The sequence below is a fragment of the Tupaia chinensis genome, unplaced genomic scaffold (assembly GCF_000334495.1).
Source record: "Tupaia chinensis unplaced genomic scaffold, TupChi_1.0 Scaffold145805_1, whole genome shotgun sequence".
In the NCBI taxonomy this organism is placed as follows: Eukaryota; Metazoa; Chordata; class Mammalia; order Scandentia; family Tupaiidae; genus Tupaia; species Tupaia belangeri.
Genome location: NW_006205663.1, coordinates 60061 through 67509, shown reverse-complemented (window position 1 = coordinate 67509; position 7449 = coordinate 60061). Strand labels below are relative to the sequence as shown.

Below are 7449 nucleotides of genomic sequence, written 5' to 3'. Positions count from 1 at the left end.
GGATATTGATTTTGTATCCTGCCACCTTACTGTATTCACTTATTACTTCAAGCAGTTTTTTCATGGATACCTTTGGGTCTTCTAAGTATACCATCATGTCATCTGCAAATAAAGATATTTTCAACTCTTCTTTGCCTATTCGAATGCCTTTAATACTGTTCTCTTCTCTGATTGCAATAGCTAAGACTTCCAGTACTATATTAAAGAGCAGTGGAGAAAGTGGGCAGCCTTGCCTAGTACCTGTTTTCAGAGGAAAAGCTTTCAGCTTTTCCCCATTCAGTATAATATTAGCTGTAGGTTTTTCATAGATTGCTTTTATTGTGTTCAGAAATGACCCTTCTATACCAATCTTACTGAGAGTCTTAATCATAAAAGGATGTTGTATTTTATCAAACGCTTTCTCCGCATCAATTGAGATGATCATATGGTTTTTATCTTTCTTTCTGTTAATGTGGTGTATTACATTTATGGTCTTGCGTATATTGAACCACCCTTGCATCCCTGGTATAAAGCCTACCTGGTCGTGATGAATGATCTTTGTTATATGTTGTTGGATACGATTTGCGAGTATCTTGTTGAGAATTTTCGCATCTATATTCATCAATGATATTGGTCTGTAGTTTTCCTTTTTTGTCATATCCTTATCTGTTTTGGGGATGAGGATGATGGAGGCTTCATAAAATGAATTTGGAAGGTTTCCTTCCTTTTGAATCTTTAGAAATAATTTTAGTAAGATAGGGGTTAATTCTTCCTTGAAAGTTTTGTAGAATTCACAAGTGAAGCCATCTGGGCCTGGGCTTTTCTTTGTTGGGAGATTATTAATTACTGATTCAATCTCCTGGCTTGTTATAGGTCTATTCAGATTCTCTATGTCTTCCTGATCCAATCTTGGTAGTTTATATGCATCCAGGAATTTGTCCATCTCCTCCAGGTTATCTTGTTTGTTGGCGTAAAGTCGCTCATAGTATCCTCTAATGATATTATGTATTTCTGCTATGTCCGTGGTAATATTGCCTGTTTCATCACATATTTGATTAATCTGGTTTCTTTCTTTCTTCTTCTTGATCAGTCTAGCCAATGGAGTATCGATCTTGTTGATCTTTTCAAAGAACCAGCTTTTGCTTTCATTTATTTTCTGTATGGTTCGTTTATTTTCTATTTCATTTATTTCTGCTCGAACCTTTATTATTTCTTTTCGCCTGGCATTTTGGGGGTTCGTTTGTTGTTGTTTTTCCAGTTCTCTGAGGCATGATGATAAGTTATCTACTTGCCATCTTTCCATCCTTTTCTTATGTGCACTAATTGCTATGAATTTCCCTCTTATGACTGCTTTTGCTGTGTCCCATAGGTTCTGGACACTTGTGTCCTCATTATCATTTGTTTCCATAAATTTGTTTATTTCAGCCTTAATTTCTTCAGTAGTGAAGAAGTCATTCAGAAGTAGGTTGTTCAGTTTCCATGTGTTCGTGTGTTTTCGGGGTTGTTTCTTGAAATTAATCTTGAGTTTAATTCCATCATGGTCAGAGAAGATGCTGGGTACAGTTTCTATGCCTTTGAATCTGTAAAGGCTTGATTTGTGTCCTAATATATGATCTATCTTTGAAAAGGTTCCATGTCGGGGTGAGAAAAATGTATATGTTGTGGATGTAGGGTGGAAAGTTCTATAGATATCTGTCAAGCCCATTCCATTTATAGTATCATTTAAGTCCTGTATCTCTCTATTTATTTTCTGTCTAGAAGATCTGTCTATAGGAGATAACGGGGTGTTGAGATCTCCAACAATTATAGTATTTTTCCCTATGTCTCCTTTTAGCTCCAGCAGTCTTTCCTTCACATATTTAGGCGCACCTGAGTTGGGTGCGTAGATATTTATAAGGGTTATATCTTCTTGCTGGATTACCCCATCTACTATTATATAATGCCCTTCTTTGTCTCTTCTTACAGTCTTTGTTTTAAAATCTATTTTGTCTGAGATCAATATCGCTACTCCAGCCTTTTTCTGATTTCCATTTGCATGGAATATCTTTTTCCAGCCCTTGACTTTTAGTCTATGTATATCTTTATCCATAAAGTGAGTTTCTTGTAGGCAACAGATAGAGGGTTTCTGTTTTCTTATCCATTCAGCTAGTCTATGTCTCTTAACTGGGGAATTTAATCCATTGACATTCAATGTAATTATCGATATTTCCATACCTGATCCTATCATTAAGTGAGCCATTTTCTTAGTTGTTTTTTGTTCTCGTATAACTGTCTCTGATTTTTTAGTTTTCCTGGTATAGTACTCCCTTCAAAACCTCTTGAAGAGCTGGTCTGGTGTTGGTAAATTCCTTCAAATTTTGTTTATTTGAGAATGTTTTTATCTTTTTTTCCCATATAAAAGATAATTTTGCCGGGTATAGTATTCTTGGTTGAAATTGTTTTTCACTCAACACTTTGACTATGCTTCCCCATTCTTTCCTTTCCTGCATTGTTTCTGCTGAGAGATCCGATGTTAGCCTGATGGGGTGACCTTTGTAAGTAACCTGGCGTTTCCCTCTTGCCAACTTTAGTATCTTGTCTTTGTCTGTTGTTTTTGCCAGTCTGGCTATGATGTGCCTTGGAGATGATCTTCTTGGGTTGATTCTACTTGGGGTCCTCTGTATTTCTTGGGTCTGGATATTTGAATGCCTTTCTAGATTTGGAAAGTTTTCTTCCAGGATCTCATGGAATAAATTTTCCAGGCCCTTATTATTTTCTTCCTCCTCCGGAATACCAATTATCCGAATGTTGGGGCGCTTGATGGTGTCCAGTATTCCTCGTATATTATCCTCATTTTTCATGGTTGTTTTCTCAATCTTCTTGATACTTTTATCTAGGTCAGATGTTTTGTCTTCTACGTTAGAGATTCGGTCTTCTGCCTGGTCTAACCTACTTTTAATGCTTTCAAGGGAGGTTTTGATTTCCTGTATCACATTCTTCAAACCTAGAAGTTCCATCTGGTTCTTGTTTAGGGTATCCATTTCTTCTTTCAAGTCATTAAAGGACTTCCTCATCTCCTGGAGCTCCTTGTCTCTTTTCTCTTCCATCTCAGTTAGTTTGGTCACTACAAATATTCTGAATTCCTTATCAGACATGTCCACGACGTCCATTGTATTGACTGTGGGTGATGTAGGATTGATGATTTCCCTTGACGGAGAGGCCTTTTGTTGGTTGCTCATATTTCTTGAGCCTTTGCGATTGTTTTTAGTCATCAGGTAATCTATATGTTTCTTGCTAACTTATTTAAGGTATCTCTGATTCTTAAAAGTTGTACAGGCTTAGAAGATTGATGATTTCTCTTATGGTTGGCCTACCTATTACTCACAATTACCATTAACTGTTGCCACTAGCCCTGGAAGGCCCAAAGTCCTCGCTGTATCTAAGGAGTGGTGAGCCTTCAACTGACCAAATAAGCAACACCCCAAGAGCAAAGAAAAACAAAATGGAAAAAGCGCGGCGCACAAGCGCCGCTCGCCACTCAAATCACCAAAATTCAAACAGTCCAAAGGCTACTGGAAAGGGATCAGACAATGAAATGACAGTTCCAGGTTGGTCGGGCCTGCAGCCTCAGTCTGCCTGGTGTCCGGAACTGCTGGCCGGCTCGATCTGGGTTTCGGGTGGGGAGGGGTGGGGGTTCGCCTTAAAGTCCCAGGCAACCAACCTGGGGTCCAAGGAGGAAGAATGGTGGGGATGCGTGGAGTTTCAGTAGGGTCGGGCCTGCAGCCTCAGTCCGCCTCTCCTTGGGATATTTTAAGAATGCTGACTTGCTTTAGTGATATGGTTCAGGAACATGATGAATCTATTCTGAAGCACTTTAAAGATTATTAAAGTGAAGTTCTCAGATGCTGGTCAGCCTAGGAGTTTTCTCTTAGAATTTCACTTTGAACCCAATGAATATTTTACAAATGAAGTGTTGACAAAGACATCTAGGATTAGGTCAGAACCAGATAATTCCAATCTCTTTTCTATAGATGGACCAGAAATTATGGGTTGCACAGGGTACCAGATAGATTGGGAAAAAAAGAAAATGTCATTTTGAAAACCATTAAGCAGCAGAAACACAAGAGCCATGGGACAGTTGATACTGTGACTAAAACAGTTTCCAATGATTCTTTAATTTTTTTCCCTTCGTGAGGTTCCTGAGAGTGGAGATCTGGATGCTGCTGCTGAAGCTATCCTTGCTACAGGCTTTGAAATTGATTACTTTTTGTATGAATGTATGTTCACATATGTTCAGTGTTATACTTTACTAGAGAAGTAATTGAAGATGAGGAAAATGATCATGATGAAGAAGGTGAAGAATGGGGAGAAGGAGGAGACAAGGAAAATTATCCCAGACTATGACTTGAAGGATCAAAACCCCACAGAATGTAAGTGCAGTGAAGCAGAATATATGTGGCCTTAAGTACAACTTGTACTGGTCTACCTTTTGCTTCCTTAAGAAGGATCAGTTAACATCATCTAACAAGTCTATTTCAAGCTTTTTTTTGGTCACTGTTGTTTGTTCATTTGCTTGTTTGTTTGTTTTTCAGTCTAAAATAAAAATATCAAAAACAATTTAAAGCAAAAGTACTAATGTTACTTTTGAGAAATCACAGAGACCTGATGGAATCACAGAGATACATGTTGGAAGTCAAAAAACAGACAACTATGCTAACTTTCAGGATGTACAAGAAGACATGTGTCAAATATGACAAACTATGAGCTTGATGTTTATTCCTAGCAAGACTCTAAAATGGAATATTAAATGAACAATTTGTGAGCACTTAGGAAAGGAAGCTGTGATTATTCAGAGCCAACATGAATTCACTGAAAAAAAGGTCATGCCAAGTCTACATAAATCACCCACAATTTGCCCCTACCCCCAATTAGGGTTAACCACTTATTTTGGTGTGTTTCAGACATTTTTTTAAATAAATATTATTACATAATTGATATATAATAACTTTGAAACTTAGTATTCTGCTTTTTATTGGGAGGGATGAGTTTTGCTATGGGGCTCATGTGCTTGCCACAGAGACAGAAAGTGAGAAATCCCCCAAGGGGATGGCCATGCTGCCATCCCTCCTCCTCCATTTTCTCTTGAAATCTTCGGCACACATGCACTCATGCCTGGTGTAAATTCTAAGCTGCTGGATCTGGGACTCGAACTGTGATCAACTAGATGAGAGTCCAGTGACGTAACCACTACACCATCTGCTGGTCTTTAGTATTCTGCTCTTTAATATTATTAACCTTAGTATTCATCCAATAAATATGCATTGAATTCCTTCTAAGTGACAAATACTATGCTGAGGTGAGCATAAAAATAAAATTTAATATCTTAATATTTGAAAGTTAACATTTGAATGATATTCTATCATGCATGGGTGTCATTATTCTTTAACCCTTCTCCTATCGATGCTTTTTAAAACCATGTATTTTTTTTTTGCTAACATAATCAATATGTATAATAAATACACTAGCAATAAAGTTTTTTTCTGAGTTTTAAATATTTCCTTGGTATAATTTCTTAGAAATGTGATTCTAAATTCAAGGGATAGAAAGATTTTAATACCTTTGATATACATGTCATATTACTTTCCATAAAGGTACTATCCAAATTCTAGTCTTACCCCTATAAGAGAGTATTCATCTCATTGAAACTTTGCCAATACTCAGCATTTATTTCTCAAACTAAGTGGTTAAAACAAATATCAATTGCAAAATTGCAACCTGAAAAGCAGTGAAATTGTACATTTTTTATATGCAATCATTATATAAAATTCCTCTTCTTTGATGTGTCTGATTTTTTTTGATAATTTTTATTGGGCTTTAATGTTTTCTTATTGATCTGTATAAGATCATAAAATACAAATTTTCCAGTTTTCCAGTCATGTTTTTTATAAATTTTTTACCAATTTATCTTTTTATTCTGTTTCTATATTTTGGTATATAGAAGTTTTTTAAAAATTCTGTTTAAATCCATTGGTATTCTGATTTATCAATTTTTTCATTGGCTTTATGCTTTATTAGTCCTTCCCTATTCAAAGATCAGAGAGAAAACATTGTCTTTTTGTTATTTTATATTTTTATACTTTATTTCCTTTTAAATGGAGCTATAAGCTGGTAGCTCATAGATAAGCTTTAGACACAGTTTATCTGGATTTTCAGAGGGCATTTGTGGAAATTGTCAATATCTGCTATCTCACCAGCTTTTTTCCCATGCCTACAATTATGTTCAATCTGTCCTTATTCTGAAAGCAAAAAAGAAACAATAAAAATAAAATTTTAAAAATTATTTGCTTGCTTGACTTTCATGGCACAATTATCTTCCCTCGATTCCTCTTATGATTATTCCTTGTTTTTATTTGACCCCTCTTTTGGCCCCTTAAATACTGGTGTTTTCCTATAGTCTGTCCTTAGTTGTCTACATAACCTCTCTAGAGGATTTTAGCCACAACTATACCTTTATCATCTATATACTGATGATACCCAAATGGGTATCTATAGCTCAGATTTCTCCTATAAGCTCTATCTTTACAAATAGTTGGCCCACCATATCCATGGTGCTGCATTCAAAGATTCAACCAACCATGAATCAAAAATATGTCTTTGCTTACATGTACTGTGTAGTTAGGTCTACAATGGTTCTGTCCATCTGTACTGTGTAAATGTAGACATTTTTATTATCATTCTCCCTTATACAATACAACAACTATTTACATAGTATTTACACTGCATCATAATTAATCTAGAGATGATCAAAATTATATAGTAAGATGTGTGTAGGTTACTTGCAAATTTTATATAAAGGACAAGAGATATGAGATTTTGGTATTCTTAGGTTGTCCTGGAGCCAATCCCCTGTGCATAACATGACAGAACTGTTTAAGTGTCTTGACACAACCATTTTGTTGTTCTACTTGGGAACTTGATCTTTCACACTCTATTAATTTTTTTTCCCATAATTATCACCTTTTACACCAAGTCTACCTTTCAGAACTTATGCATCTTACGCCTCTCTCAGATTTAATTAATAATATTTTAAAATTTTATTTCTTCTGTGAGAGAGAATTAGAGAGAGAAAGAGAGAGAGACAAAGAGATAGGCACTCCCAATAGTTTTTCAATCTCCATCTCAGATCTATCATCATTCGAGCCAGTCCAGATCACAGATGCGCATGTCCTTGTCCAATGTGCTCAGGACATGAACAAAGGGATTCTACCATATGGGTTGAGTAGCATTACCACTGATCCACCACCTGGCACCCAACCATCAGTATTTGCTAAATATACCAAATCTTGTTTATAATACCATATCTTTGGTTGCTTCTCTCCTTGCCTGGGATACCCTTCTTTCACAAAAGGCTATTCATATTCAATTTAAATGCCAATTCTTCAGTTATGACTTCTATTTTGTCATATATGGTTATTTCAGTATCTTTATTCC

The 7449-nt window shown here is 36.0% G+C and overlaps 1 pseudogene; it reads left to right on the top strand.

The window, feature by feature from the left end:
- Positions 1–3774: 3774 nt before the first annotated feature.
- LOC102476623 (nucleosome assembly protein 1-like 1 pseudogene) lies at positions 3775–4423 on the top strand (annotated as a pseudogene).
- Positions 4424–7449: the final 3026 nt, after the last annotated feature.